The sequence below is a fragment of the Lathyrus oleraceus genome, chromosome 3, assembly GCF_024323335.1.
Source record: "Lathyrus oleraceus cultivar Zhongwan6 chromosome 3, CAAS_Psat_ZW6_1.0, whole genome shotgun sequence".
In the NCBI taxonomy this organism is placed as follows: Eukaryota; Viridiplantae; Streptophyta; class Magnoliopsida; order Fabales; family Fabaceae; genus Lathyrus; species Lathyrus oleraceus.
Genome location: NC_066581.1, coordinates 287,136,385 through 287,143,731, shown reverse-complemented (window position 1 = coordinate 287,143,731; position 7,347 = coordinate 287,136,385).

The following is a 7,347-nucleotide window of genomic DNA, read 5'->3' as shown; positions in this document are numbered from 1 at the left end:
AAGTTGATCAACCAATTGTGTGACACCAATTGTCACACCATGTTAACATGTACATAAAACAGAAATGACACATGGAAAAAATGTCAAACCAAACTAAAACATCCATCAACATGTTAAGAACAATCATGCAAAATTTCATGTCCATTGGATTAAAATCAAGCATTTCATGATAAGATGAATGGAGCAAGGTCACAAATGTACACATGATCACATATTCTAACACAAATCAAAATCCAGCCATGCACAACTTCAGAATTTTGAACCATAAAATTCTAGACATTCTAAGGAACAAGTAGCAAAAAACCAGGCATTTTTTGGAGCATTTTTCAATTTTATATGGATTTTTGAAGTTGGCAAAAAAAATTGAAATAAAAATGGCATAGCATGTAATTATTGGAGGGAAATAGGAAAATTGGAATTGATTTGAAATTATGCTGGCACCAGGAATCGAGCTGAGAAACGCGCTAGCCAATCACATGCAGCGCTTCACATGAAACGACGCCGTTTTGACCTAAACCCTAGCGAGAACCAGATTTGGACGCTAGGCCGACGCTATGCCGTCGCTACGATGAAGATCTTCATCTTCCTCACGAAGATGAAGATGAACAACATGAACATCATACGAATTTTTCCAGAATTTCCAGAATTTTCCAGAATTGGCCAATCTTTATACCATTCAAACCGTTACACAATGAGGAACACGAATCCACTAATAATTCATATCAATTCATCATGTATAAATCAAATCGAGCAAAAACATTTTGATGTATCAAACTTTAATCAAGCATATCTCTCTCAATATTCATCCAAAACACACGAAATTTAGCTCAGATTCATCAGCACTCAAAGATCTACAAGACTATACACATAAAACAGATAATTAAGAGGATAAAAAATGTGACCTCTTGTCATACCCCGATTTTGACCCTGAAATTTTTCCATTTTTTTTCTTTTATTTTTTGCATTTTTGCATACATTCATCAACATAAAATGGATTTTAATATCTTGACTTTTTTTTTTATTTTTTAATTTGATTTTAATTTCAAATTAAGTTTAATTCCAATTGTCAATTTAATCTTAATTATTTATTTTTACTAATGATTAAAACTCTAATAGATTTTTATTTCCAAATGAATGTTAGAGTTGATATCCAAGTAATTTTAAATGAACTATAAATTAATTTGATTTTAATTTGGTTTTGACTGATTTGTTATTATCATTTAAATTGATATTTAAGTTAGTTTTGGATTATTCATAAAAAATCCACATCCATTTTTATAATCAAAATCCAAAATCCAAAATCCATTTTCCATCCATGGTGCATTTCAAATCAAATAATACATACATACATTTCATAACATTTAGGTCCCAAACATATCCAATTTCATTTTCATACATACAGTACATTTGCAACACCATAATTTATTATTCAGTTGCTATTCAAGTCATATGCACTACAGTTCATATTCAAATTCATTCCAAATGTCAATTAGTGCAAATCATAGCCACATGAATTTCATCCAAAAGTACTTTATTCCATTCAAATGATCAATTACATTATTACAATCCATCACACATGTTGATTCCGCACCTCTCCGAAAACCTTTCACTCGTGTTTCTATCCTGTTCAATCCTAAAAAAGTTGCTGATATTAATATTGAATCCATTTTCACTTTTGGTTCTTCAAGATTTGGAGGTTCTTGTTAACAATGATGAACCATGCTACCACCTGCACTTCAATTTTTTTGAATATTTGATATGAAGGCACAAGATTCACGTGTACAACAATGGGGAGTGATTGCCAAAAATAAAGATGAATATGTTAAATTGGCCATGAAGAAGTTAGCCTTTGACATTCCAGCATTACAAAATTTGAGATTGAGTTTACAAAAGCTCATGTCCAAGTATCTCATTTTTGATGAGGCAAGCGTTAACCTTGGCCTAGAGTCAGTGTATGAAGCACAAGGAACCAAGAAGAAATAATCCATGGAGCCTCGAGGCAGTTTGGTTTCATTGAGGATGATCGTCGGATTCGGCGGACAGCTCAGAATTTTTCTTCAACAAAGTCCTGCAGAAACAAAAGTCCAAGCCCACATAACCTGCGAAGATCAAGCCAAATCACGATAGTCAATACCCCAAAGCCAAAGGAAAAATCAAAAGGAGAATTCAGACAACATTCAAGATCTATTAGAATCTGTAAGGATGGCGCTCATCATAATAGCCGCAGTTATGCTAGTTTTGCAATTCTTGGATTTTCTGCTCTCAGTTTTCGAAATGCAGGTCCATGTGTATATCATGGTAATTGCAAGACGGTTTCTTGTTACTGGCACGCTTATGCTATGTGGCTTGTTCCTCATTCTCCACAATGCAACCTGCAAAACACAACATCCACAATTTTTAGAACACATCCAAGCTTCCGCTTTCACCAATGCTGTCAAACTCACAGGTCAGATTCTTGTAATTGCACCTGGTGACGAAGACGCCCTCCGATGCAAGGTCGTCACGCTGATCAATTCTTGTATCGTCTTGGAAAAATGGATGCTTGCTTAGATATCTACCAGAAGCTTCAAAAGTCCAAGATTGATATGTTGGAAATAAATTCTGTTGCTGCCTTGGTTATGGCAGAACTGGACAAGAGAGCCTGATGGAAGATAACTGGCCTGATGAAGATGTAGAAAATGAGTTGTCTCCTATTGCTGTACATTTGGGCTATGTCCAACAGCTTCTTGGACGTAAACAAGATGCAATTGAAGCTTATGTGGACATGACTAAACGAGATACGGCCGCTGAAATGGCATTGAGGCTTGTTAGGCCTGCAAGAAAAAACCAAAACAAAAAACCAAAACAGCAGCATCAAAATATGAAGATGATATTCTCAAGTTTTGTGAAGAAAGTGGATTACCTGCTGCCCAAGATGATACCCAAATTCAGCATTCCAATGAGACTGCCCTGGGGTGTTTGGCCGAGAGTTTAACTTGTGAAGACCTGAATGATGAGATTGCAAATGTTAAACGTATGAAGTTTTCTCTACATGAACTTCCTTGTAGTAGATCTAATTCAGAACATGTTTTGGGTTCATCTGGAATTCCGAAAGTAGTAATTTCCAACCCGCCTTGTTCCGCTACAGACTGTGATAGTGACCCAATTGCATTTCGGACAGTTGAATCATCTAAACATGGCGTGGTATCTAGTTGCTGTCTATTGAAGCATAACTTGGTACAGAATAAATATGCTTTGAATAATGATGTAGATGTTACAAACTGTAAATCTGAAACTGCAAATGGGAACATCACAAAAGAAATGTCTGCAAATAAGGTAGTTGCTTCTCCTATATCCCAGGAGAGCTCGGCAAACAGGCTAGCTGTAACGAGTTCATCAATCACTGTTGCGAAGAAGTCTTCCTATCCTTTGAAAACTGAGAAAATGGCAGAAGGGTTTCAATCTTCTAATATGATCATCTCAAATTTAGTGTCAAAGCTAGACAAAGAGGATCCCCGATCCATACTGCAATTTCACATTGTGCAGTTGCTTACAATGTCAGATTGGTCTATTGGGAAGCATCAACGGCGTTGTAGGCGGTGGATGGAGTCAGTCTACAAGACACCAAAGAAAAAAAAACTATTAGGGAATTTACCAAAGTTTGGAGATTATGTGGCCATCTTTTGTCTGTTGAAAAATGCAAGGTTGCTTCAGATCTTCCTAAGCTTGTTGAAGGTCTCAAGCGTCTTGCTAAGCCTAATCCTATGGTTGTTTGTACCATTGAGGAGTCTGGAGAACACATTGTTGCTGGTGCAGGAGAGCTTCATCTAGAAATCTGTTTGAAGGACTTGCAGGATGATTTCATGGGTGGGGCTGAAATTGTCAAATCCGACCCTGTTGTGTCATTCAGAGAGACTGTTCTTGAGAGGTCATGCCGCACAGTGATGAGCAAATCTCCCAAGTTCACCATTTTCTCTTGCAAGCATTAAATCGCACATGAGTATTCCGGTTTTCACTGCAGTAAAGAACAGGTAAATCAGCAGGGCGTTAGGATTCAAAAATAAAATATCCCAAATTTGGATTGGGACAAAAGCGATCAGAAAGAGCTGAGTACAAATTACCGATTCGAGATCCATCATCAGATAGGAAAGTCACCTCTGAGCATCCAAAAGCATCTCTGAAAACTTTCTCCATGAGACCATTGGGCATCAAACCAAAACCCTAAAGCTGTGAATATAAAAGGAAGCGAGTGAGAGCAGAGAAAGGGGATCGGAGGCGGAAAGGAAAAAAACGGCGAAAGTTTAAAAAACTCTAAAACCGGCCAAGCAAAAAAACGAACCTCTTTGGAAGCGAAGCTTTGATCTTGTTGACTGCAGGAGGAACCTAGCGGAGAGAAGAGGGTTAAGCTCACCGTCACTGCCAAAGGTGAGCCGTCCTATTCGTTTCTCTACCGGAATTTTTTTGTGTGTTTCGTTTGAGAGAGGGAGACGAGAGAATAACGATGGGTGAGTGAGATAGAATAACGAGGTTGAGGATGGAGGGATTTTGCGAAGTGAGATAGGGAGAGTACAGAGAACGAAGGTGAGGATGGAGGACGATTGACTTCACTTTTCTTTTTTTAATTTTTATTTGCTCTTTTTTTTAAGCAGACTTTTTAAAATCCCACTAAGTGAACGTTACCATGCATTTTGGTCATTAAATCTGGTTTATTAGTATTAACTGTAATTAATTGTTGTTTAGCATTCCCAATTCCTAATCTCTAAAACCCAACAGCCAGGCGGCTAAGGTCATCTTTTGGGATTTCTTTTTTTAATCATCCATTATTAGACTATCCTTTTCTTATTTTTATTTTAATTCATACTTTTAATTTACCTTAGTTTATATATTTAAGTTAGCAGTAGATTATTAATTAGTTGTTAAGTAGCCTAGTGGAGAGGGGGTAGTTCCATAGTCTTAGGTGGAGTGAGTTCAATACTCATACGTAGTATTTTTTAGTTATTTCATTTTCTTTTAGATTTTTATTTTTTTATTATTTTATTATCTTTTAGTATTTTGTTTCTTATAATATTATCTTTTATGTCCATGCTTCTTTATTAATTTCATCATATATTCGACACCATTTTAAAACTAAAAAATCATAATTTTCTCGATTTAATATCGAGCCCCATTTTCATACCTTGTAAGTCGATTGCTTTTAAGCATCGCCATCAACCTCACGTGGCTTACTCTTGGGCCTTCTTACAATGAGCTCTTAAGCAACATCAACTTAACTTCCAATAATTTCAAACCTCGGTACTTTATTTATTTTAATTTAATATTCAAATCATTTTCAAAATAAAAGTGAAGAAAAAGATTACCTGGATGGAATGTCCAGTCGTAATCCCGAATATTAGGCTCAAGCTGTAAGAGCTTGCAAGCCGTTAATATTCGTCTTCTCTTTAACATTCAAATCATTTTCTTAATAAGGTTGGAAGAAAAAGATTACCTGGAGGGAATATCCAGTCGTAATCCCGAATATTAGGCTCAAGCTGTAAGAGCTTGCAAGCCGTTAATATTCGTCTTCTCTTAACATTCCAAATATTCAAATCGTTTTCCAAATAAACGTGAAGAAAAAGATTACCTGGATGGAATGTCCAGTCGTAATCCCGAATATTAGGCTCAAGCTGTAAGAGCTTGTAAGTCATAAATATTCGTCTTCTCGCCAAAATATCCGTAAATACCTCAAATCACCTTCTAAATAAAGCGTGAAGAAAAAGGTTACCTGGATGGAATGTCCAGTCGTAATCCCGAATATTAGGCTCAAGCTGTAAGAGCTTGCAAGTCATAAATATTCGTCTTCTCTTTCACACTCCAAGATTTAAAACCTCTTCTTAATAAAGTTGGAAGAAAAAGATTACCTGGAGGGAATATCCAGTCGTAATCCCGAATATTAGGCTCAAGCTGTAAGAGCTTGCAAGCCATAAATATTCGTCTTCCCTCCAAAACATTCATAAGTATTCGAATCATTTTCTTAGCAATATTGGAAAGAAACAGACTGCCTGGATGGAATGTCCAGACGTAGTCCCGAGTACTAGACCCAAGCTGTAAGAGCTTGTAGGTCACAAGTACTCGTCTTTCAAACTTCAAAATACCTAATTCCTACCTTAAACTCTTTCAATAAAGATGGAAATGGAACATGGTGTATACCGTGCACTCCTGAGGCTAGGATTCGAGATGTATATCTCGCTCATCCAAGTTCTCGCCATCACTCAAAATACATCCAACCAATCAAACCCTTTTCTCGCCGCCGTGCGATTAATCAAAAACCTTTTTCATAAACGAAAGATATATTGTCTTAAGAGATACGAAACAATGTTTCGGCCACGATTGTTGAGTAGAGATAAATGACGCTTTTCCGAATGTAGATTTATAAATCCGTTCGATGTGTGGTATGCGTCCACTCCTCATCTGTTTTGGGTAAAACAATGTTTTCGTCGATTAATACAATATAGCTTTCGCTAAAATCGACCAACAAACAAACATTTTTCTACCCAGAACTACGTAAGCCTTGATTTCTCTTTTGAGATACGTAGGAGCAGGATTTATAAATCTTGTCAGGCCCATTAATAAAAAACTTAGGTTTAGTCCTTCGTTAAAAAATCCAAAAACATTTTCCTCTCTTTTACTCTTTCTTTCCCACTTAATAATTTGAAAAGCCTAATATTTTAACTAACATTAACGCACACAACTGACCTAATGGTTCCCGTTGAGTACAACGGACGTGAGGGGTGCTAATACCTTCCCCTTGCGTAATCGACTCCCGAACCCTGATATTGGTTGCGATGACCATATCTTATCCTTTCTTTTGTATCGGGTTTTATCGATATTTCCCCTTTCCTTTTTAGGAATAAATAAAGTTCGGTGGCGACTCTGTTCAGTCCATCATTGCGAGCGTGCGATCGCGCTTCGCTTTGAAGTCGTATCCCCATTTTTTCGAGGTGCGACAGATGGCGACTCTGCTGGGGAAGACAAATCCCTAAGTGAGTCAAACCTAGTTAGGTCGTTTGTGTGCCTTTGTTTGTTTACCTATGTGGCTTTTCTTTATTGTTTTTACTATCTCTATTGTCATATTGATATGAATCTGTTGTATTGGTTCGATTATGGTGTGGTACTTAGATACTCTGATTGCAAACCTTGTGGGAAAGACTTTTTACCCGAGTCTCGAGTAAAAACATAAGATAGGACGAGGTTGAGTAGTGCGGGTCCGCGAGATGTATTTCTCGTTGGGTCGGTACGAGAACCTTACTTAGAGTAGATTCTTGAGAGGATGTTGTCGCTCGGCAAGTAAGTTGCCGTAAGCTTCGATATTTTCTTTAGGATCCATGACTC